The 25456-nt window shown below is 41.0% G+C and overlaps 1 long non-coding RNA gene across 2 annotated transcripts; it reads right to left on the minus strand.

The window, feature by feature from the left end:
• Window positions 1-1547: 1547 nt before the first annotated feature.
• Window positions 1548-25252, minus strand: LOC135981112 (uncharacterized). 2 transcript variants are annotated; one of them, XR_010598075.1, is made up of 3 exons: window positions 25169-25252; window positions 12105-12177; window positions 1548-1687 (listed from the first exon to the last, which is right to left on the minus strand). It is a non-coding gene; the product is annotated as an uncharacterized LOC135981112 (long non-coding RNA). The 2 variants fall into 2 exon arrangements; XR_010598076.1 differs by lacking the exon at window positions 1548-1687 and adding an exon at window positions 10905-11500.
• Between the last annotated feature and the right edge of the window lie 204 nt (window positions 25253-25456).

The following is a 25456-nucleotide window of genomic DNA, read 5'->3' on the forward strand; positions in this document are numbered from 1 at the left end:
AAATGAATTATAAAATAAATTCTTGATCGTTGAAATTTGAATCATGTGAGGAAGAGGTAAGATGAAGGAGGGAGAGGAAAGGCTGATGGGAGAGAGGAAGGATGGTTCAGAGGTTAGTGCACTAGCCTACAACTTGGAAGACCTAAGCTCAGTTCCTTGCTCCACAAGTAAATTTGGGCAAGTCACTTAGCACCACTGTGCCTCAGTTCCCCATCTGTCAAATGGGACTATAGTACTTCCATATCTGACAGGAGTGTTGTGAGACAAAATACATTAACAACTTTGAGGCAGTGATGGGACCTATGTAAATATGTTAAATAAACAGACCTTATTCACATGAGTAAACGATCACAAGGTTATGTCGGATAACATGCAGTGATACCCCTGATATTGCAACTGACTGTGTCATATAGGGAACGTCTGAAAAATTAAAATTGGAATTTTAATAGATTCATAGATTCCAAGGCCAGAAGGAACAACTGTGATCATCTAGTCTGGCTTCCTGTACAGCACAGGCTATAGAACTTCCCACAAAATAATTCCTATAACATTTTTTGGAAAAATATGCAATCCTAATTTAAAACATTGTCAGTGATGAAGATCCACTAGAACCCTAGGTAAGTTGTTCCAATGGTCAATTACTCTCACCATTTAGAATTTACATCTTATTTCCAGTCTGAATTTATCTGGCTTCAACTTCCAGCCTTTGGGTCATGTTATATCTTTCTCTGCTAGACTGAAGAGCCCATTATTAGATATTTGTTCCCCAGGTACGTATTAACAGACTAATCAAATCACCCCTTAACATGAGTTTTGTTAAACTAAATAGACTCAAGGAGCTCAATCTAACACTCTAACGTATGTTTTATAATCCTTCAAATCATTCTTTTGGCTCTTTTCTGAATCATCCTAATTTATCAATATCCTTCTTGAACTTTGCGCACCAGAACTGGACACAATATTCCACCAGTGTTCCACCAGAATATTCCCTTGTTTAAGCATTCCAGGATTACATTAGCTCTTTTGGCCACAGTGTCACAGTGGAAGCCTAAGGGATTTAGGTGCCCAAATCCCACTAGGATCCAATGGCAGTTGTGCATCTAACCCTCTTTGGTTCTTTTGAAAATCTCAGTGTGAGATGCAGTTAAAAAATTCTCAAATTCTTTAAAGCCTCTTCTGATAAATAATATCACTAAATAAGGACATGAAAAATCTCATTACTTGTGTGTCCTTAAACTACCTCATTTTGAAATGAACTCTGTTTTCTTGCAAGTCATTTGACTCAGTTCTAGTTTGCCTATACGATAAAAGGAAAAAAGGAACATGCTTGCTAGCTATGACATCTGATATTTTACATCATCTAAAACTTGCCTTAGAAAATTATTCAAGGAAGATTAACTTTAAATACCTATTCAACTGTATGTCCAAATAAGTTTCACATGATCAAGATCATTAATTCACACCCAACAATAGCCTTAAATGAATTCAAAAATGCTTCATCAAATCAGATAAAACAGGTAAAATGGCCAGAAAACATGTTAGTAATACAGAATTATTATTATTGTAGACATCACATCAAAATGTAGGACAAAGTACACATGCTTTCATTTTCACAGTGTCAGCTACAGAGCACATAAGTGACTTGAATCTGAATAACTTTTCAGGAGGGTAACTTTAGAATCCATCTCTATATAAAACAAAAAGAAAAACAGAATCAGTTATTGTACCAGAAGTTTATTATATGTCTAATTATCCTGAATTAATAGCTGAATTACAGTATCCTATATTGGAAAATATTTTTAATTATGAAGTGCTTCAAGTTGTTATTGACAGGTTTCACTTTCCATGGTACTGGAGGTTCTTAATTTGTTTTGGTGTTCATACTGTCTGAACTCATTGTTATAGTATGAACTCTGTTTTGTTTCCATTTTGGTTTCAGGACTCTTATGACCTTCATTTCTCCGTACATTCTCAGAATCCTGAGATAGTGGGTATTCCGTATAAATAATGCAGATTATTGGGCAAAAGAGCAATTGTGTGGTAACGAGTAACATTTTACCCCGAAAGTGTTAGGGATTGATACTAACAACAGAACCCAACAGACTCAAAGCAGTGGATAGAGCAAGTCAAGCAGCTGTCGAGTATGCTGAGTGCAGTGCCTACAGGCTTTTGATCCAAGAAGCTAGAATAACAATCATCCATGTTCCTTAGCATGTTTATGGACCTGCGACTTATGTCAGTATCACCAATGTTGCTGGAAGACTAGCGGCTCATGTATAAGTTTGGGCCCTCTGTATCCCATGCTCACCAGCACAAGAGTTGTTCAGTCACTAATACCCCTGGTTGCACGCCAACATATTTCTTCCAAAACATTCTGGGCACATTCACTCTGACTGTGGTTACTGAAGAAAACAAATTGCACCTTAAAAGATGGTAATTGTCAATTTTGATGCAAAACGTATGCACATTATGAAAGAAGCCACACTGGTTTTCTTTATCAACATGGGCTAGACTGATGTTTGCTTATGGCCCAGTCTGTCCACACTGTGTTGGGTTCTTCACTGTGCTTTGCAGAACTTCAATGTCCTGCCACTATTTAACACACTTTCAGAGGATTATTACAGGGCTTACCTGTAATTACTTTTATGGATCAATATGACTGCTACTTTAAATACACCTAGTTTAAATATGCGAGTTCACTTAAGGATTAGGGTTCTAACTTCATACCAATTTCAGGTACTGATGCACCAATTTTGGTCTTTAGTACCCCTCTAGATTTTGGGACAGCCTTGGTGTAGCTAGAAGCCTGCTGAGAACACTTCCTGGTGATTCCGTGCTGAGTGGTGCAAGTAGAAATCATTTCTTGCCGGTACTGCACTCATGGGAGGTACACAAGGGGGGGGGGTAACATGACCTCCCCATGTGACTCCTCCCCACCCCACCCCAGCCCAGGGTCCCTACGCTCTTCCTGTCCCCTCAGATACCCCTGTTTGTATATACAAACATCAACATGCTTAACTATTCACTTTCCCCCCCAAATATGTAGTATTTCAGTCTGTTTATATGGAATATGGAAATTGGGTGAGGAGCCATTTCAGCATATGTATGGCTTATTAAAAGACAAAAATTGTAAGTAGAACTGTATCCTAAACTGCATTTATCGTATTGTACCCAAACATTGCATTTCAATGGGAGATTCAACTTCCTTTATAGGAACAGACTCCTGAAACGCTTACCAGCTCACAAAAGTGGTCCATAGTCATACAAATAGCCCCATTGTTTTCAGTGGGATTGATCAAATGATAAGGGTTTACACGATTAGGTTCCAAGTTTGTGAATTGTTCTGGATGAAACTGACAATGCCTGAGCTGTCAGGTCAGAAGGAGCTTCATTCGAATAAAGGTGGGCAGCTGTGGGATGAGTCTTAGCTCCGTTGCTAAGATGAGGAACATATTTTCAGCAAAATTCTTGGCAGGTTCCTGAGGCAGCTGGCTGGTTTAAGGCTGTCAGTGTCCGGCATTATAATAGTCACTTATAGTTCTGACCCACAACATTGGAAAATGAGGCATTTGTTTTCCTTGTTTTGCTGCTCCAGTTTCAGTCAACAAAATGCATGTTAGACTAGTTTGGCTGCAAAAAAGAATTCTAGATACATTGGGGACAACACCTGATTCCCATCAGGCTGCAGAACATCAGAATCCAAACATGCTCTGGTCCGTGCAAGCAGAGGCATTCCTCTAATGATTTGGACTTGATGTGATGCAGTATGGATGTCATGGATAATTCAGCTCAATGGGAAGAAACAGAATCCAAAACACCGTTTAAACACCTTCTGTTGCCCTCACCCCCATCTCTTGAGGACTCCTGACCAATGCAACAGCATAATACATATGCTAACAAATTTAAACGAAGCCTTTGTTTAAGTTTGTTAGCATATGTATCGTGCATAAAGCCATATAAAGAATGAATGTCCTCCCTAGCCCTGTTCTGCTTCTTTAAGGAGCAGAGTGAATCCTCCCCGTAACCCTAAGTTTTTCCAGTACCCTGTACCCACTAAAAATCTCTTGCCGGTACTGCATACTGGAGGGTACCACCCTACTTGCACCCCTGGTGCTGAGTAACCAAGCATCTCTAAACCTCTCTACACACTACACAGTGCTGTGCAGGACTTAGCTATCTCTGGAGAGGTTGTGAGGAAAGTGCAGACATTCACAAAAATTAAAAAAATTATATATATATATGCATTTTTCTAATTGTCAAAATAATTCCAGTTCAGTTCATACTTTGGGCAAGGTCTTTGTTGGATTTTATTTTTCTTGAACTGGTTCTCCAGTCCTCAGTTTAAAATATCATCTGACTAAGGGTGGGAACCCAGATGCTGAGCATCAAAGAGCATTTGAGAATGCTCCCTACTTTGCAGGTTTAGCTCCAATGTTTTTATATGATATACGGCAACAGCTTCAAATCATGTATTAGAAATTGATAAATAAGCATATTTAAAGTTCTTTGCTGAATATAAACAAGTTTCTGTGATAAGCTATGTCAGCCCCATGCACTAAAAATAAAATAACATGTAATAAAAGCTATGATTGTAATGACATTCCATGTCAAGGCCTAACAAAGCAGACAGCAATGCCTCACACAAACTAAAATTGTAAGCTCTTTGGCTCAGACACTGTCTTTTCGTTCTATGTATACCGAGCCTAGCACAACAGGATTCTGATTCCTGATTGTGGCAAGCACTGCTAGAATACCTATAATATATTATGGTATATAACAGTAATAATGATCAAGTTACTCACTGAGCTTTGGGAATATACATATTGTCTAAAAACAATGCCACTTGAAGGATTTTTTTTTAAGACCATTTTTATGTCAATCTTTGGTGCTTCTTGAGCGCCACGTCTGCCTGGGATCAGCATTTGAAATTGATTCTTGTCTTCTGGACATATGCTAGGTGAGCTGTAACTACTAGTTCTTTGTCTGTTCCTCAGAGTCCAATGAGAAGGTAGGGCTGACCAAATCCTCCTTGGCTTGTGTTGAATCTACACTGACCCAATCAGACTGCAATTATGGGAGAATTGTGGAACCTTGCTGTGCAGCTGCTACCTGGAATCAGTGCTTCATTTTAGTTCTTGTTACAGGTTATATTTTCAGTTTGAACACAGGGGATGAGCTACACAGCTCTCATTGAGTATAACAGCAGTTGTTTATCTAATTCTTGATGCATTGTGTAGAACACTTACTCCCAAGAGTCTAACTTAATCATACAAAAGGAAAGAAATTCAAAGATAAAATGAAAAATCCTTCTTAGTTTACCCAGTGCTGCCTCGTAATTTCAGGGGCCTTTTGTGTTTTGAAATACCTGCACCTGTTAGAATGAGTTAAGGGCATGCTATCAGCCTTTTTTCTGTGCTTGTGCACAGTTAAATCAGACAGCTAAGGATAACTCAATTGTATGTACTGACAGGCAAACATCTGTGCAATTTACAATTTCCCATTGTTTAATTTTCAATTACTTGTTTTGTGTGTGTGACTGAAGGCTTTGTATGTACAGTTTAAGCATGCATTCTAAAAGATGTAGGGCAAATTTTGCCTTTTGGAGTGTGAGGCATATTAGGGATGTAGAAAGCAACAGAGGATCCTGTGGCACCGTTAAGACTAACAGAAGTATTGGGAGCATAAGCTTTCGTGGGTAAGAACCTCACTTCTTCTTGCATTCTTACCCACGAAAGCTTATGCTCCCAATACTTCTGTTAGTCTTAAAGGTGCCACAGGACCCTCTGTTGCTTTTTACAGATTCAGACTAACATGGCTACCCCTCTGATAGGGATGTAGAGTGGCTGAAAGAGGCATGGAAAAGTAGCAGCCAACTAGACATCAGTGGAGGATATTTTAGGGTGACTCAGGGAACATACTTTGGAGGAAATTGAATCTGGCTGTTCCCTGCCTTTCATCTGACTCATTTATAAGGCAACTTCCACCATTGTATCAAATCCTTCTTTCAAAAGAAGCATGGCATGTCCCTCCATACCATCTGTTGCCAACAGCAGCATGCTCCCAAGCCAGCTGATCCCTGGGGCTGCAAAGTGCTGATGAGTGTTTTAGCCAGGCCCCTAGCTAAACAATTCCTGAATGGCTAGATCAGTCTCCTGCCATTAGAGGAGCAGAAAATGAGTCAGCCTGCACCCCTTTTTGCCTTGTCCACACCCATATGAGACATGTCTGAATGTTACCCTTAGCTCTTACTGTTATTTGAACATCATTTTTGGGCTCGCTACAGAACAGAAGAGTCAGCCTTTTAGCTGATTGAACTGACATCCAATTTTCTGAAAAAGCAAGCATGTCAAACAAATCTCTCTGATATAAGCGCAAACCCTCTAAGCCAAGCAACCAAGAACCACCTGCAGAAGAAAGAGCTTGACGGTTGGGTACTTCAGTGTAAGAGTCCGATCCCTCTTGGAATCATTAACAAAACCGCTATTGATTTAGATGGAAGTAGGATTGGTCCCTGTTAAAGCAAAACACCAGTGTAGGATCTGATCCTGCAAGATGCAGAACATCTCCTATGGGGTGCTGGGTAGCATCAACTCCCATGGACTTCTGTGGGAACTGAGGGAGCTCTCCATATCACAGGAGATACTGAGCACTGTGACTAAGGGAGGTCTTATAGCTCATTTAAAATTATCAGGAATCAGAAATACTAGATGTGACTTTGGCATCAGATCACATCTTAGTATCAACAAACCAAACAAGATTGTGGTTGGTTTATTTCTGATCAGTATTTTCCTCAGACACAGGCCTTCCTACAGAAAATACTGTAGTCACAGAAGGAATGCATCTGACAGTGGGACAATAGGCTATGAATTTTACTTATATATATATATATATTATATATATATATATATGCATATGCATCCGAAGAAGTGGGCTGTAGTCCACGAAAGCTTATGCTCTAATAAATTTGTTAGTCTCTAAGGTGCCACAAGTCCTCCTGTTCTTCTTTTTGCGGATACAGACTAACACGGCTGCTACTCTGAAACTTTTCATATATAAAATGTATGGCTCAAAATCGGTAGCAAAAATTTCATTTAATATCTTGGATCCTCTATATAATGTGCCCTCTGTAGAATACATCATTCTATCAGGAACAAGTTTTCTCCACTTTTATAGTGTCGCATTAGAAGCTGATTTTAAGATTTGTTCAGCTAATGGAATCTTTACCTTTCTGTTATGTTATCTCTGACATACAGGCTGAAGGTTTTATCTTTATCTGAGCTATAATTCTTACAGCAGAATCACCTTACCTAAACTAAGGTAACAGTAGAATCATTTGGAAACGATCAAACTGGAGTCTTTTCTTTGTTTTCATTACCGTTCTTATTGTTATTTCCTATACCTGTCCATTTGAATGATTCATAAGGGAGTTTTCTGTTTCTAAAGCATCCTGTTTTTCAAGATTATTCTCAAATTCTGTGACTGCTATAGAAATACCCAGCGATACATTATTTGTTAGTGTAGCAATCACAGCTGAGTTTATGTTTACTAGTCTCTTTTAGCTCTCAGTTTTTGCATGCTGTGGAGAGTTTATTTATGGGAAGTTAAAATCAAGTTGCTTTACATATATTTAATCAAATTAACCCTCCTTCTGTACTCAAAGTGGTTCTCAGTCAAGTATTCCATGAGATGGGTATTTCACCTGTACGCATTTATTACAGCTGATTTAATCTTTTCCATTTGAAGTGTTTTTAGGCAGAAAATTAGATTGTGGACTAAATGAATTTTTTTGCAAAAAATAATAAGTATCCTCAGAAAACTTTTCACAGAACTTTTCACAGTTCACATCCGTAAGTCACTATGGACAAAATTAAACTTTTCACTAATCCAAACTTCGTACATTTTGAGGTGCTATAGTTTTTTCCAAACCTTTGTAAAGGAGGCCATGGTTGCATGAACCATTTCTCGTCATTGTCTGATTTCCATGGAACAGCCCCCTTGTTTGGATATGTATGAGCCCAGATAATCACATCTATCTACTGCCTCTACAAATCAACCTTTAATGGTGATGTCCACTTGCATTTTGTTTTTGTTAATTGTGTCAGCGTGCATGCATTTAATTTTTTACCACATTCAGGGATAGTCCATATTCTTCACCTTTTTTTTTAAATAGATTCCAAAAATGTTTTGCATTGCATCAGTTATTGTAGTTAAAAGCATTGTGTCATCAGTGTGGAAATCCTAGCTCCTTCCCCTCTGTCAAAACCTTTCAGGGCTTGTATGCAGAATTTATTATGAAACATGTTGAAAAAATTTGGTGACAGAATGCATCTATTTCACACCCTGCCCAGTGGATAACCACTCGCTGTTTACTGTCAATGGTGCAAACAGCAGCAGACGAGTCTTGAATGAGTTCAATGGGGTATTTTGTAATCCCTAGGTCTACCGGTATCTGCCAAAGATGTCATGTCAGATGGTGTCAAATGCTTTTGAGTAGTCAATGAAACACATGATCAATGGGTGATTATAATCCCTGCATTTTTCAATGATGTGACAGATGTCTGCAATTTAATCTTGTGCCTTGCCCTCTCTGAAATCAGCTTGTTATACTTCTGTCATTCAATTAATGTGACCCTGAATAATGTAAAGCAGAATTTTGCTTATGTCCAATATCATGGAGATGATTGTTAATAAACTCTGTTATGTCTCCTTTCTTGGTAAGGGCAGAAAGATTCCCTTTCTGCAGTCATCCAACCAATTTCTAGTTACCCATACATTGTTACAAATTTTCCATGTGAAATCAATACTGTGGTTACCAATTGCTTATAACAATTCTGCTGGTATGCAGGGCCAGGTTTAGGCCGATTCCCCGGAATCGGGCCCCACGGGTAAGAGGGCCCCATGCCGAAGAGAGCCCCGCGCCTAAGGCTCACCGCGGCGGCGGCATTTCGGCGGCGGTGTGTGTGTGGGGCCGCTCCGGGGTCTTCGGCGGCATTTTGGCCGCCGGGAGTCCTTCAGTGCCGCGGAAGACGCGGAGCGGACCCCCTGCCGCCGAAGTGCTGCCGAAGACCCGGACTGCCGCCGGGTATTCAAATCAAGCCCTGCAGGTCCTAAAGCTGGCCCTGCTGGTATGTTATCTACATCTGGTGCTTTCTTGACTTCATTTTCATAATAGCGCATACCACTTCCTCTTGTAGGATTGATGGCTCCAACTCTGTACTCTCCTTTCTGTTATTCTGTATTGTAAGTCGTTCTAATGAGGCACACAGTAATCTCTACACTGACATTTGATATCATCACCTTCATTGAGGATTCTGCAATCATGATCTTTCATTATGTTCGATTATACAGAAAACTTTTTGGTAAGAAGTCTGACCACTATAGACATACCTTTTGTATTATTATGGTATTTGTAATTCTCAAATTCTGCACATTTTGCCCTTATGTATTCACTTTTATCTTGTCTAGTCTGCCTCTGGATCCGTCTGCAGGCTCAATTCCTTATATTCTCTCCTATGTTCTTTGATCTCCAGGACATTTTTTTTTCATTCTGCATTTTTTTTTGCCAATTCAAACACCTTCTCAGTTACCATGGTGCAGTCTGATGTTGACTGTAACGAATATGTGCTTTGGTGGCTTTGAGCATGATCATTTTCATTTTTATTCCAAAATTAATTTGCGTTGTTCTCCTCTTTCGCCTCTGACAATGCCTCAAACACCTTCTGAATAGAAACCTTGTAGTCTTGGTTGATTCTGGAGAAGTCCGCACATCTTCTTTTTTAAGGTTTAATTTTGTTTGAAGCAAACAGTTGATGGTCAAAAGTCTTTCTCTATTGTACGTTCAATCTCCAGCACTGCTATTTCATTACATAGTTGATTTGGTTCTTTGTCACCTCTATGTGTATAAATGCCTATGATGTTGGGTGAAACTAGTGTTTGTATTGACCTGGTGATTAGAGCTGCAGAATTCAAATGGAAACCTTCCTTTCTCGTTTTGTATGTCTAGACCATTGTTTCCCATTACTTCTTTATGAGATCTTACACACCCCACTTTAGCATCCAGGTGCCCAGCTACAAGTGTGATACCTTTGCTTAGTATTCTAATGAATATCTCCGCAAGCTGTTCATAAAACTCATCAATCACGACATCATCAGCTGCTATCACCAGTAGCGTAGCTAGGGGGGTTCAGGGGAAGCAGCTGCTTCCCCTGACCACATTCCCCAAAAGTGGCACCCTTTTAATTTTCATACTTACTCGGCGCCACTTCTGGGTCCTTTCGCTTCCGGGCCTCAATCAGTACCACTTCCGGGTCCTTCCGCTGTCTCCTCCCTCTTGCTACTCACTTCATCAACAACAAAAGAAGTCTCCTCCCACGACTGGAAATCGTCCATCTTTCCTCCGGCTCGGACCGCAGCCGCTCACGCAGCCAGCCTGTAGCGAACGCCCTGTCCCTGTCCCCTGATAATGGCGGAGGTGTTATCAGGGGACGGGGATGGGGCATTCGCTACAGGCTGGTAGCGTGAGCGGCTACAGTCCAAGCTGGAGGAAAGATGGACGAGTTCCAGTCGTGGAAGGAGACTTCTTTTATTGTTGATGAAGTGAGTAGCAACAGCAGCAGTGCACTGACCCCCCCCCCCCCCCCGCCTACCTGGGCACCCCCCCTCCTCCTCGGCTGCTTCCGGGTTTTTCCTTTTCTTTTTTTCATGGGCTGGCCTGCTGGCTCCCGCCTCCCGGCGCTCCGGGCGGCCAGTGGAACGGGGCCGCGGGCTGGCTTGCTGGCTCCCAGCACTTTGGGCAGCCAGCAGAATGGGGCCATGGGCTGGCTCCTACCGCTCCAGGCAGCCGCAAATGGGGCCGCGGGCTGGCCTGCAGCTCACGGTGCTCCGGGTGGCCGGCAGAACGGGGTCGCGGGCTCCCGGCACTCCGGCCGGGACTCTGGCCCTGAGAGCATGGCTGGGGGTCTCGGTGCCCCGGACAGCGCTCCGATGGGGAAGCATGCACAGGGCTGCCAAAGTGCCACCGAAGGACCAGAGCCTTTTTTCTCTACCGCTCCTCCTCTGCTGCAACCCTGGCTACGCCACTAGCTATCACAAAAGCATAGTCCTGTATGATTGTCATTTTTATTGGCTTATCTCAAAGGCAAATTGTAATGATTTATTGCTGATTGGGTTGTATCCAATACACACTTTCATGTCTCCTTGAACAGGATCAATGGAACTCCATTTTCTCTGAGCCTGAGTAGTACATTGCATAGCCATCAATCATCAGAAGTGACCTTACCATTCCATCACAGCTCTGAGATTCCACATGTATCTATTTTGTGTCTTTCCAATTCCTTGGTCACAATGGCACACTTCCCTTCATACATACCCCTCACAGTCCATATTCCTACTGTGATGATTGGTTTATGAAGGTTCAGGTCACTCTTTTCCTTGGTGCAAACATCAGGCACTATTTTTTCATAGGATCTGGTACAGCACCATCATAATTGCAATCTGTACTCTGGAAGGGCAGAGATTATTGGAATAATAGCACCCAGAGGCCCCTATCAGGATATGGACTTCACTGCACACTGTGCACACACACACACACACACACACAGGAAGATATGGCCACTGTCAAGTAATCCTGCATTGGCTTAAAAAGTACCAACCTCAGGGCAAGACAGTTAAGAAGCAGGGCAAAACCCCCAAATTGGTTGTGAATTCTACACTTGGATTTCACTAGCCAAGTATCAGCTGTTAACTCCTCAAGCACTATAACAGCCTTAACATGGAGTCACAGACAATCCCCTTGGGTACTCCAGTCTATCTTGCCACCCAGGAAGATTGCCTTTGTGATAGACGGTACCTTACACCAAAAATCAAAACAATATTCAGATTACTTCCAGTCCTAAGGGGCTAGTTACTTACCACAGGCCAGTTGCACTTTAGAGTTTACACCAAAGACAATGCTTGTGAATCCTATAAGAAACTAACTAAAGATTAAGTAAAAAAAAGATACATCTTTTAGGTCTAACCCAGGCTAAGTAGCTGTGGATCCCTTGCTTATGCTTAGAAATCTTGATCTCCCAAAATCCAAGTAGCATAGAAATATAGTTTCTTACTGTTAGGGATTTTTATCTCCTTTCCCTTTGAGTTCAAGCTAATGGGGTGCGTTCACATGAAGGTCTTGTCTTCCTGGGGAGAAGGGAGGAGAAATGCAATTATCAAAGTTTTTGTTCTGTGATGTCCTCAGATTACATTGTATTTAAATGTTTTGGTTTAAAGTCTGTATTTGAAAACAGATTGTGCCAGTTAGGTTGAGCAACCCTAATCTGCATGTAATAAACAAAACAAACTTTTTTGAAGAATTTAGGCATTTTCCCAATCCTCTCAATCCTTTCTAATCCAGAGCATCTCAGACACACTACACTGAAAAGACCAGTCAGTAAGGGCTAATATATTCTGAAGAACTAAAAATAAAAATCCTCTGACACATCACAGTTGGAAATGAATTTGTGCTTACTGTTGCGTTGACTCTATCTTCTCTGAGACAGCTAAAATAAATCTTATTACAGTGGCAATTCCATTGGCAATGTAGATTAATATTTGCAATTATTACAAACTAGCAATTGGGAATCACTGGCATTTTGGGGAGTGTGAATGCTATTATTTAGGTAACCTATACATTTATATTTCTTATTAAGTACCTTTCATATAACCAATATAGAAATTAAGGCAGATTATAGTATAATCTTTAGTAATTAGCAATTGATCTTTTGATAACGAGTGAAATATTAATATTGCTGTAATACAAGGGGAAGCCTGACTGGACAAACCCTGTGCCAGGAATATAAAAGCCCGTAGGCATTATTCAGGGATAATTTCTATTATACACACTGAAAAGCAAAACCAAACAATGTGTGAGTCACTGTTTATCTGAGTACCAGAAAACAACCTTCATCACTAGCTTGTGAATTCAAGCACTTCAAATTGTTTCCCATTGCTTCTGTGGAAATCATCCCAATATATTAGGAAAAATGCGGATAAGTGAACAATGACATGTAAAAGATGCCTTTTGGCAGGAGCAAAAGAACCCACTGCCTGATCTTTTATTTGTCACTTGTAAGGTATATGACGCCATCAAATTCAAAATGTATATTCCATTCCAGAAGCAGAGCAGCATGGAGATTCTCCTAGTGATCACAGAAGGAGGGTGATAGGAATGGCAGAAGTAGTTATAAACACTGACCTGACCGGGACTCAGTTGGTGTATCTACACTGCAATTAAAAACCCTGTGGCTGGCCCATGCCAACTGACTCGAGCTTGCAGGGCTTGGGCTAAAGGACTGTTTAATTGTCATGTAAACCACCCCGCAGGGTCCTAGAGCCCGGACTTCAAACCCGATCCCAAACATCTACAATTAAACATGCCCTACTACAATTAAACATGCCCTTCCCAAGACCCATGAGCCTGAGGAAGCAGTCACGGTCCAGTTGCAGGTTTTTAAATGCAGTGTAGATTTACGCAGTGAAGCTAGCACATATCTCCTCTCCTTCTGTCACCACCTCCAAAACTGGCTGCTTATGGGTAGCTTGTGTTCTAGATACTTCAGCAGCATGTGTGTCACTCTTGAGATCTGGTCATCCATGTCACATTCCTTTTTCAAAACGTGAGTGGGTTGGAAGGCAGACTCCATTACAGAGAAACTCTAGCAGCATCATGACAATGTATATCACACGTTTGCTGTTATTCTTTCTCTTCTGCTTTTAAAGTTTGTTTTGGTAATAAACAAACAAACAAACAAACAATAGATGACCCAATCCTGCAAGATTCTGAGCACCTTCCAGAAGGTGCTGAATACACTCCACTCCCATTTGCCTTCAATGGGAATAAAAGGTTCTTATCTGTACCAAGAGTCATTCAGCACCCTGTAGAATGACACCATTTCTCTAAGTGAGGACATTTGTGGCACAAAACAATATTTCCTAGAAATCTCCACAATTCCTGTTTACTCTGAGGTCGTGGGATATTTACCATAGCCTCCACTTTTGTGTCATCCTGTTTCATCTCTTTTTTGCTTAATATATTTAATAAATATTTTACCTCTAGTGTATTTGTGTGACATTCTCTTATATTACATTTCAAGCACTCAATGTTCTCAGACTAATGGTATGTTAATATAGGGTTAGATGGACCCAGGAGGTTTCTTCCAGTCCTATGTTTTTGTGGAGGGTTCAGTCAACAATCTAGACATCATCAGTTTAAGTAATAGCACTATCTTGTTTCTTCAACAGCTCAGCTTCTATACTGCAGACAATTCTGGTGCCCTAGATATACGAAAGGGCAGGGCTGATGGCGGTGGGGGGTGTAGAGGGTACAATTGTACTGGACCCCAGAGATTAAAGGAGTCCCCAAAATATCTGTAACGTGTGTAAATAAAGTGGGAAGGGGTGGGTCACAGCTACCATGATATACCCACAATTCTTTAGACAGGCTCGCCAAAAGATAACTTAAGGGGAAAAATACATTCTGTCCAACAGCCAGGCAAATGGACTGTATTTCAAACTTTTTTTATGCAGCTATATTTGCTAAAATCCTTTGAATGCTCCGAAAGTAGAGAAGAAGTTAGTTCCAATCACTATGGTACTTATTTCTCCCACCGCTAGCAGCTGAATGTGCTCTGCTGTTATGGTTTTTATGTTTCTTTGGATATAGCCATGGTCTCAGAGCTGTTTGGTTATTTTAACTTATCAGTAGAGCTGGCCAGGAAACTGTCTTCCCATCCCGTGAGAATATTTGAGATTTAAAAGATTTTTCCCAATCCAATTTATGACAAAAAAGAATTGAAATCTCTTTTTTTCCAATAAACAAATACATACCTGAAAATCAGATCATGTCAATAAAACATTCTGTTTCATAGAATCATAGCTATGTTGTGATGGTCATCAAGTCCAGCCCCGGCACTGAGGCAGGATCAAGTAACCCTAGACCATCACTGATGAGGGTTTGTCTAATCTGTTCCTGAAAAATTCTAATGATGGGGATTCCACAACCTCCCTTGCAAGCCTATTTCAGAGCTTAACTACCCTTTTAATTAGAAAAAATGTTTTTTTCCTAATATCTAAACTAAATCTCCTTTGCTGAAGATTAAGTCCATCATTTCTTGTCCTTACTTCAGCAGACATGGTGAACAATTGATCATGTTCCTCTTTATAACAACCATTAACTTATTTGAAGACAGTTATCAGGTTCACCCTCAGTCTTCTCATTTCAAGACTAAACATGCCCTTTCAAATATATATATATATATTATGAGTCAGGTTTTCTAAACCTTTTATCATTTTTGTTGCTCTCCTCTGGACTCTCTCTAGTTTATTTACATTTTTCCTAAAATGTGGCACCCAGAACTGGACACAGTCCTGTAGCTGAGGTCTCACCAATGCCAAGTAGAGTGGGACAGTTACCCTCTGTGTCTTACATACAACACTCTTGTTAGTACATCCCTGATGATATTAGCCTTTTTCACAATTGTATCACATTGTTGGATCATATTCAGTTTGTAGTCCATTATAAGCACTAGATACTTTTCAGCAGTACCACCACCTCATTTTGTAGAGGCACATTTCATTTTTCCTGTAATACTTTGCACTTGTCTTTATTTAATTTCATCTTTTTTATTTCAGACCAATTCTCCAGTTTGTCACGGTCTTTTTGAATTCTAATTCTGAACTCCAAAATGCCTGTAACTCCTCCCATCTGCAAGTTTTATAAGCATGCTCTCCATTCCATTATCCAAGTCATTAATGAAAGTATTGAATAGTATTGGACCTGGGACTAACCCCTGTGGGACCCCCCACTAGATATGCCCTCCCAGTTTAACAGTGAAACACTGATAAACTATTCTTTGAGACTTTCAACCAGTTTTGCACCCACCTTATAGTAATTTCATTTAGACCACAATTCCCTAGTTTCATTATGAGCATGACATATACGACTGTTTCAAAAGCCATACTAAAATCAAAACAGATCACTAATGCTATGATTTAGTCACAGAAGTCATGGAATCCGTGACTTCCAGTGACCTCTGTGACTTCAGCCTGTGGTGCTGGGGAGCTGCAGAGTCCCTTGCCACTCACTGGGGCCAGGAGCTGTGGGGTTCCCCTGCTGCCTTTGGCAGCCCCCAGAGCTCCAAGCCACCATGGGGGAACCCCCAAATGCCTGGCTGCCATGGGAACCCCCAAGCTGCAGGAGAACCCCTGAGCTGTGGGCGGTGGGGAAAGCATCAAGGTTCCGGCCACCACAGGCAGTGAGGCCCCCCAGACTTGTGGGTGGTGGGGATACTTCTTCAGCTCCCAGCCACCATGGGCGGTGGGAGTACCTCACAGCTATGCGCAGTGGGGGAACCCCTGAGCTCCCAGTGACCACGGACCCCCAGAGCTGTGGGCAGTGGGGAAAAGCCACAGCTCCTGGTCTCTGCAAGGGGACCCCCCCAGATACTGCAGGTGGTGGAGGACTCTGCAGCTCACAGCTGTGGGCGACCCGGGAGCTCCAACATCCAACCTGTGGTGCGGGGCCCCCAGAACTCCTAGCCACTGCCCAGCTGCAGGCTGTTTGCGGACCCATAGATCCCCATTTTGTCATAGATATTTTTAGTAAAAGTCATAGATAGATCAGGGCTTCCAAAGTTTTTTTCTTTATTGCTCATGACCTGTCCGTGACTTTTACTAAAAATATCCATGACAAAATCTTGGCCTTACATATCACACCTACTGCTTCCCCCCTTATCCACTGGGCCCGTAAATATATCAAAGAAGGAAATTAGGTTGGTTTGGCATGATTTGTTCTTGACAAATCCATGCAGGTTATTCTGTATAATCCTATCATACTGTAGGTGCTTACAAACTGATTTTTAAATAATTAGTTCCAGTATCTTTCCAGGCATCAAAGTTAGGCTGATTGGTCTGTAATTTGCCCCCTCCCCCCCACACACGTGCGCGCACACACACACACACACACACACACACACACAAAATTTTTATTCTCCTTTCTAACGACAGGTACTATGTTTCCCCTTCATGGAATTTACCCAAAGTCCATGAGCTCTCAAAGATAATTGCTGACAATTCTGAAAATGCTTTAGCTAGTTCCCTGACTGTCCTAAGATGAATTTCATCAGGCACTGAAAGCTTGAATATGTCTTATTTATCTAAATATTTTAATTGTTCTCTCCCTATTTTGGCTAGTGTTCCTTCCCCCTTGTTGTTAATATTAATTGTATGAATATCTGGTCACCATTAATCGTTTTAGTGATGACTGAAGCAAAATAAGCATTAAATATCTACGCCTTCTTGATGTCATCAGTTAGTAGCTCTCCTTCCCTACTAAGCAGACTATCTACACTTTCCTTCATCTTTCTCCTCATGTATTTAAAGAAACTCTTCTTCTTGCCTTTTATGTCCCTTGCTAGGTGTAACTCAGGGGTCGGCAACGTTCGACACGCGGCTCGCCAGGGTAAGCACCCTGGCGGGCTGGGCCAGTTTTATTTGCCTGCTACGCAGCAGGTTCGGCGCGGGCGAGTGATGTGCTGGAGTGTGCCGAACGTTGCCGACCCCTGGTGTAACACATTTTGTTCCTTAGCCTTTCTGATTTTGTGTTTATATCCTTGTGCTATTCTTTTGTACTCCTCCTCAGCAATTGGTCCATATGTCCACATTTTGTAGGATTCCTTTTTGATTTTCAGGTCACTAAAGAACTTCTGAAGGAACCACATTGGCATTTTCCAATGGGGAAAAAAACCAAAACATTTCATGCAAAAATTCCTGACCATTTTATGTTATTATTATCTTATCTTATTATTGCCATTGGATGTGCCCACTCATTTAATTCACTGGCTTCTTTTTTTTAACTTTAAAATTCAACATGAGGCAATTAATTTGCTAAGCAAGAAACTACCATTCCCTTCAACCCCCATTACCACTGATCTAAAATGCTCCAGGATGGACAGAAGAGCGCACCCCTCTCACCCAGCCAATAGAGACAAGGGACATAAAATCTATGCAAGACTCTCACTCAGTAGAAACTCTTTTTCTGGGGGGAGACAGGCATTGCAGCCAGATTGAGGTCATAGAATATCAGGGTTGGAAGGGACCTCAGGAGGTCATCTAGTCCAACCCCCTGCTCAAAGTAGGACCAATTCCCAATTAAATCATCCCAGCCAGGGCTTTGTCAAGCCTGACCTTAAAAACCTCTAAGGAAGGAGATTCCACCACCTCCCTAGGTAACCCATTCCAGTGCTTCGCCATTCTCCTAGTGAAAAAGTTTTTCCTAATATCCAACCTAAACCTCCCCAACTGCAACTTGAGACCATTACTCATTGTTCTGTCATCAGTTACCACTGAGAACAGTCTAGATCCATCCTCTTTGGAACACCCTTTCAGGTAGTTGAAAGCAGCTATCAAATCCCCCCTCATTCTTCTCTTCTGCAGACTAAACAATCCCAGTTCCCTCAACCTCTCCTCATAAGTCATGTGTTCCAGCCCCCTAATCAGTTTTGTTGCCCTCTGCTGGACTCTTTCCAATGTTTCCACATCTTTCTTGTAGTGTGGGGCCCAAAACTGGACACAGTACTCAAGATGAGGCCTCACTGATGTTGAATAGAGGGGAACGATCACGTCCCTCGATCTGCTGGCAATGCTCCTACTTATACAGCCTAAAATGCCATTAACCTTCTTGGCAACAGGGGCACACTGTTGACTCATATCCAGCTTCTCGTCCACTGTAACCCTAGGTCCTTTTCTGCAGAACTGCTTCCTAGCCATTCGGTCCCTAGTCTGTAACAGTGCATGGGATTCTTCCGTCCTAAGTGCAGGACTCTGCACTTGTCCTTGTTGAACCTCATCAGGTTTCTTTTGGCCCAATCCTCTAATTTGTCTAGGTCCCTCTGTATCCTGTCCCTACCCTCCAGCATATCTACCACTCCTCCCAGTTTAGTGTCATCTGCAAACTTGCTGAGAGTGCAGTCCATGCCATCCTCCAGATCATTAATGAAGATATTGAACAAAACCAGTCCCAGGACCGACCCCTGGGGCACTCTACTTGAAACCAGCTGCCAACTAGACATGGAGCCATTGATCACTGCCCGTTGAGCCCGACGATCTAGCCAGCTTTCTATCCACTTTATAGTCCATTCATCCAGCTTTAACTTACTGGCAAGAATACTGTGGGAGATTGTATCAAAAGCTTTGCTAAAGTCAAGGAATAAGACATCCACTGCTTTCCCCTCATCTACAGACCCAGTTATTTCCTCAGAACTTGTGGAGAACTTGTGGTGAAACAGCAGAGACTGGGTGGGGCCCTGCAGCTGGAAGGCTGAGGAGACAGGGGCCTGAACAGAACTCTAGGGCCACAGAGCCAGTGACTAATTCAGGCTCTTAAAGGGACAGGAGCCAGAATAATGCTTTTGCAGACAAAATGTCCTTGACACAGGGGACTAGTTTTGGAAGTGGTCAGTTTTCTTTGAACAGCTGTTGGACCCACAAGAAGGGGCTACTGTCCATGTAAAGGATAAGTATAGAGAGATTGAATGTGGTGGTGCATGCAGGGCGGAGCAGGGACTTGTAGCCAAGCTACTACTGCTGTTGGGGCATCCTCCTATCAGGGGCTGAACAAGAAGTGTTACCACAGCATCAGGTGTACAGTGCAGAAGGTCCCTCAATGAAACACACCACAGACTGATCCTGGCCAGAAAACCTGTTAATTACCAACATGCTTTTAACTGAAGATTAGACTGGTGAGGCACTATGGCTGAGGACCCCTAACACACTATTGGACTGCCTTTAGGGGCTAAGCTAATAATTGTTAATACTTTGAAATATAACTGGTTAAGCCAACACACCTAGGGCATTTGTAATATTCCACTTTCCTGCCATGCTTAGTAAAATATTCCTTTACATTAGACATGTGGTTATTGGGACCCTCCCCAGCTAGCACATATGGGATCTAGAAGCTAAAGTGTCTTCAGCACTTGCCTCTGAGTCATGAACTACCTGGCACCCTAGTAGGTCCCTTAAGAGATTCGGTTCCCACTAGAGCTGTCCAGATAATGACAACTTTCATAACAACTTTAAAAGTTTTGAAACCTCAAAAACCTTTCAAATATTTTTACAAATTGGAATTGTGTTGAAAGGTCCATTTTTAGTTCAAAAAAGTCAAGTTTTTCAATTCAGATCTCTCTTTCTAGTCAGAAGTGAGCTCTGAACCTCAGAAACCTTATCAACAAAAAATTTATAAAAATCAATGCATGTCTGGTGAAACATTTCAAGCTTTGACTAAAATAAATTTTGTCAAAAATGTTCCAACCAGCTTCAGGCATCACAGCACTGAGCAGCCATGTTAGTTATAATGTGTTTTAGTTACAGTAAAACCTAGTCTCAGTGAAGATGAATTTTGCTACAGGAACTTCAGGCTTTAAACAAATGCAATGTTAAACACATTTTAAAGAGAGATATGAGTCTTTAGTACAACCAATTTAATCAAACATATAATTATTCTAATTCCTTGTTTTCATTTAGGCAATATGACATTAATTGTATATTTAATTAGGCTTAATTTTTACAAAGTAAAGTATTTAATATAAACTGAACTTCCACAAAAACAAGTGACTTCACATTGCCTTTATATATATTTTCCCACACTTTATGTGTGATTTACAGTGCAAACAATCTCTGTCCAGTGGATGCTATTTTTTTTAAAGTAAAATCATCATCTTTTTATTCCCGATTCTCTATTATGACTTTTCTGGTAATACTTTGGCTTGATTTCCTGTATCAAGTTCATGGTTACAACCCATCCATTCAATTCCATAGTTACTTTGCAATTTCTATTTTCTGCAGAACTGACATGGGACACTGTACCAATAAATAATTCATCTAAAGCTGCATTCACTTCATCAATTTCTGTTATTCCATGTGAATCCTTACTTTTACATTATTGCAAAATTGTTCTGTTGGAATTTTGCAAACATGCCCATATACAGGAAATTTGTTCATAGGCTGTCCAGTACCACATCTCCCAGAGCCAAGCTTTTACTTTTCTGGTTTTGCTAATTATTTTCAAATGCAGTCTTTGTAAAAGGTGTTTTTAGTGGCATACACACCAAATATATCTTTATGTTCTCTCTGGTTTATAAGGATTCCTATTTATGATGTACTAACTTCTGGAGCTCAGCATACATCTGCTGCTTTAGTTAAAGTTAATCCTGGATCTTTTATCAATTGCAACTTCAAACATATCATATAAATACTACAAACTAAGCTGCACTTTGTTGAAGGATCTGTTTGGTCTACATACTCACAAGTTTTACTTTTTAGCTCTTTTACCTTTTCATCTTTTGTTTCACCTTGCTAATATACACAAGTTATATGTTTCAAGTGTTAGGATCATTCTTATTTAGTGTTCAGTAAATTTATATAAAACCACATTCAGACGACATCTGTCAATATTACTCTAAAAAGGTACATAAACCTCCGACATGCATTCCTGCCACATGCAAGAATAATGTGGCTATATATTCTGATTTACCAGGAATATCCTGTATTGGGGGGATAATCCTGAGTTCCTGGTTGTATTAACTAAAGCCAAAGTAATCCCTGGTTTTAACTCAGCCATAGGACATATTGTCAAGAGGCTCTTGCTGTTTGTATACTGAGCCACAGAGAGCATTGGCCAACAATAGCACAGCTCAGCAGCTGCAAAAGTAGCATCTCCACAGCCTTCTTCTCAGCAGTGTAAGTAACATTGCTTGCTCCCTACTTGCTCCATTCTGATTCTTCCAGATACCACTGGGCCAGAATGGGATGTAGAGCAGTGACTCTCACTTAGCCACTCCCAATGGTTCTCTCTCCTCCCTCCCACTTTCCTCCCATCCCAGGCTACTAAATGTCTCCATCCCTTTATTTCCAAAGAGAATCCAGAGGGTATACGGACCAATTTCTCATCAACTCAGAGGACTCTCACATATGAGCTTTCATGATGTTCTATTCTACTACTCCTCCTCCTCCTGTTCACCACCAGAGCGGGTATATTTATAGCTTTATATTTCCATAGAATATCAGGGTTGGAAGGGACCTCAGGAGATCATCTAGTCCAACCCCCTAACAGATTTTTGCCCCAGTCCCTTAAATGGCCCCCTCCGGGATTGAACTCACAACCCTGAGTTTAGCAGGCCAATGCTCAAACCACTGAGCTATCCCTCCCCCCCCTATCTTCCAACCTGTCTGGTGTGGTTGAGTCACTTACCTATTGTCTAAGAGCGAGTAGGGTGTAGATGAGGGCTAGATCCTTGCGGTTCAACTCAGATAAGACAAAGGGGAAGATTACAGGGAAGGGTAAGCAACCTGAAGAAGCGGATCAGATTATACCAGCACTCCCCACATGAGAGTTAATACTCACCATTTATTGCACAGTTCTGCCATATAGGGATCTTAGAAACCCAGTTACTGCTGCATATTCAGGAACCAACAGTTGCCAAAAATACTTTACATTAACTGAGCTTGGCAAAATGGTTGCCTCCTCCTCCTTCAGATGTAGAATTCACCACAGTCAACTGTATCTATCACCTTAAGTTTGCATTGCTGAAATGCATTCTACATGAGTTTGCACATTAAGACATTTCAAAAATTGCAGCTCTGCATAATTGCTCACCTATTAAGCAGTTTCCCACAAGAAGCATCCACCTGTGATGTGCAATATGCTTTGGCATCCACTTGATTTCTGAACGAAGTTTAAAATGTTGATTTTAACCTATAAATCTTAAATGGTCACTGTCTTCTCCTGTGATTCCACGGCAGTTGTGATCAACTGGGGTCCCTGAACTTGTAATCTCTTGATCTACCCTGTTTCCCCGAAAATAAGACGTCCTCCGAAAATAAGGCCTACTTACAGTTTTGCCTCTCGTTGTAATACCGGTAAGCAACAGGAACTGAGTTCTTGGCTCAGAAATTCATTTCCATCTTTGCTCTGCTAGAATCCAAATCTGATGACTTTCAGGATACATCAGTACTATGGGAGACATGAGTGTTTTATGGGACTTTGGAGCTGATAGTCAGAAGAGTCCTTTGTTGGCACTTAACCAATTTGTACTTGCTTTTATTTAATTACTGTTCATGTACTTAGAGTGTTCACCAGTGCATTGTAAATGTCCAACTGCATAAGTAAATAAAAACTGGTCTCCTAGCTTGTGAAAGATAAGATCATTGCCATCTAGAGACTTTCTGCTTGCCTTAGTAGCTTGTTCGTGGTTTTGACTAACGGTTCCACAGGCCACTATTAGAATAGCTGCACATATCTTTTCATGAAAGATGTTTATTACTGTCATCATTATTGGAAAAATAATCCACCAGTACATAACACAAGATATGTTCACTAATTTACCATTTTGTAATGCTCTTGCTCAATGGCCACTTATGTTCAAATTAGAGAAAAATCTTACTGAGGTAGCAGTACAATAATTTTTCATTAAACTGTATTTGTTATCTATCTATATCTCCTGGCATGGAGTGTTTGCTAACCCCATAGATTAGAATAATAAATAAATAATAATTAATAACGTAATAATAATACCATTCCAACACTGCTTTACACTGTGGATCTCAAAACACTTTAGAAACATAGATAAGTATCATTAGCCTCATTTTTGTAGTCAGAGATGCAAAGAGATTAGGGACTTGTTTAAGTTTTATTAATATGAGATAAACTTGTTCCTATTTTCTATAACAAGGAAGATATAAATTGTGGACTTTCAACATTGATACTATTTTCTTTCACAATATTGTTGTTTCTTTTACTTCTAAATCCCTTTACCCCATTACATCTATTGGTAGATCAGTGGAATTAACACACACATTGAAATGCATTAGCCAAAAGGAGTACTTGAGGTAATGGACTACCATGCTACTTGGGCACACCTAAGGAATTTAAATGGGTTTATTTTGTAATCATGAAAACTTCTCTGGTACTGCAGAAATGCCATAGACACAATCCTGGGACATCCAAGCTATATTGACAGTCCCAGCACTCTTAATGTGATTCTGGTGTGAATGACAACAATAAAACATTTCTGAAAAAGGACTTCCATATCCATGAAAACTATTGGTGAAAGGAATATGTACCTAATACAGTAGCAATCGCCTAGAGCAGTGTTTCCCTATGTGTGGGGTGTGTCCCTTCGGGGTGACCATGGTGGGCAGGAATGTGAAGGGCTAGCTGGGAAGGAGACAAGGAAAAACATTTCAGTTGTTCTCCAAAATCCTTCCTTTTTAAAAGTGAGTCTCTAGCTCTTATAGTTGCAAAGAACACGTTTGAAGCATAGAAATATTTGATGCAGAAATATTTGCTTGAGTTTGCAGACAGCCCAAATCAATAGCTCAATGGGTGCTAATTCAGATGCCAGTGGTTATACTTTAAATGTCAACATTCTTAAATATTTCATTGCTCATCAAAGCATGTAAGAAAGGAGAGAACTTCTAAGACATCCATAGGAATACAATTGTGCTGTTCAGATTGAACATATTACCTACTGTAGCACTGAATTGTAATGGTCTTCCTACATTTCAACATACTGCTACATTCTGGAAACATTCCTTTAGTTCCTATGGTTCAGTAGATTACTTCCATTTAGATTTAAGGGTTACTGCTTTAAATCCTAGCCACATCCGACTCTGCACAGACTGAAAAGGTTCTTAGAAGTTTGAAATAATTACATCTCATCTGACATGTTGACTGCTAATACAGATATGCTAGAAAGGAACTCACAAAGCATTGTCATGCTAAGAGTTTCCAGGCAGATGGTAAAAGCACAGCTAGGAAGAGTGGAACATATTAGCTTCTGAGTTACCAAGGGTGGGCTTTGCCTACTGACTGAAGAAGTCAACTTCAATATCTTTCCCTTAACCATCATCAAAAAGCAAACAGGCATTCTCAAAACAGCTAAAAATAAAATACAGGAAAAGAGATGTACAGAATGATAAATGTCAAGTGTTTTCAACAACTCCAAATATGTATAGCCCTATAAGTTCCATCATTGTGCTCTTCAATACCAGTCTTCACAAATAAAGTCTAGAATTCTCTTTCTCACCCTGACTAGTCCAAGTGGGAAAAATGTCTCCAAGAAATAAATCCACCACTTACCATGTATAGCAGTTTGTCACAGGGTAGATGGTCCCTATGGATAGACTAAGCCCAGTGCCCTAGAACACAGCAGGTGAGCCCAATCCAGCCAATTAAAGAAGGAGGGGCTACACCTGGACCTATAAAGGGTTGCTAGTGGAGGAATTGAGGTAGGCTGCAGTCTGGGGAGGCATAGTCACAGCCACAGCTGAGCAGAATTCGCTTCTGTTGTGGATCCCTTGAAGAAGGGGCTACAGACTTAGAGAAGCCAAGGCTGTTGCACCCAGAAGAGAGCAGAGCTGACTGAAA

The sequence above is a fragment of the Chrysemys picta genome, chromosome 2 (genome assembly GCF_011386835.1).
Source record: "Chrysemys picta bellii isolate R12L10 chromosome 2, ASM1138683v2, whole genome shotgun sequence".
Lineage (NCBI taxonomy): Eukaryota > Metazoa > Chordata > Testudines > Emydidae > Chrysemys > Chrysemys picta.